Genomic DNA, 827 nt, shown 5'->3' with positions numbered 1-827 from the left:
ACTAATACGAGGAGTTTGGAGGAAATGATCCCCTTTAAATGGTAATTTTATGTGATGTGGGTTATTGGAAAGAATATTTAGCATTAAAATGCCTTAATGGAAATACAAAATAAAGGAATCATAGTATAGATTAAAAGCATTGTAACAGGTGTTGCTTTTAATGCTCCCTGAGGAGTCACTGAAGATTCAGCAGTTTCACTATCGTAATGCGATCAAATAAAGCTGACAGTGATTTCCATGTTGTTCCCATCAGAAACTCACAATGAATCAAATAAAATGTGTTTTTTGACTAAAACAGGCATGCACTATATGTGTACATTTGTTTTACAAAAGTGCATTAGATATTTTTTTCACCAGTTATTAAATAACAAAAAGTGAACATGTGTTGAGAGAAACAAGTGTTATGAACACGGAAAGAAATAACATAAGATGATAAGAAAAAAGCTGAAAAAGTGCATTTGTTGTTTTGTTGTACTGCATTAAAATCTTCTGTTATCCAGTTGGCAAATTTAGGTTTGTGTACTAATTAAATGCTTTATGCCTTGTGTGTAAATGTAAAATCACTTTATGTATATGTGCACACAGACAATGATGTCCAGAACTGGAAAATATTGTTTATGCACACACAGACAAGTCAGTGAGAGACCAACTCATCTACAACAAATGGAGCCTGTCAGAAATCCAGCTGTGAATTTTATTTGTAGTCCCCCAGCAAATTCACAAAAATAATTGTCTAAGATCTTTACGCAATATTATGTTATGACAAATGTTATCAATCTGACATACTTACAAAAATAAAATATATATATATTAAAAAACATGACTAT

This window comes from Nematolebias whitei, chromosome 4 (assembly GCF_014905685.2).
Source record: "Nematolebias whitei isolate Nwh7 chromosome 4, NemWhi1, whole genome shotgun sequence".
Taxonomy (NCBI): Eukaryota; Metazoa; Chordata; class Actinopteri; order Cyprinodontiformes; family Rivulidae; genus Nematolebias; species Nematolebias whitei.
Note: the sequence above shows the minus strand (reverse complement) of the source record.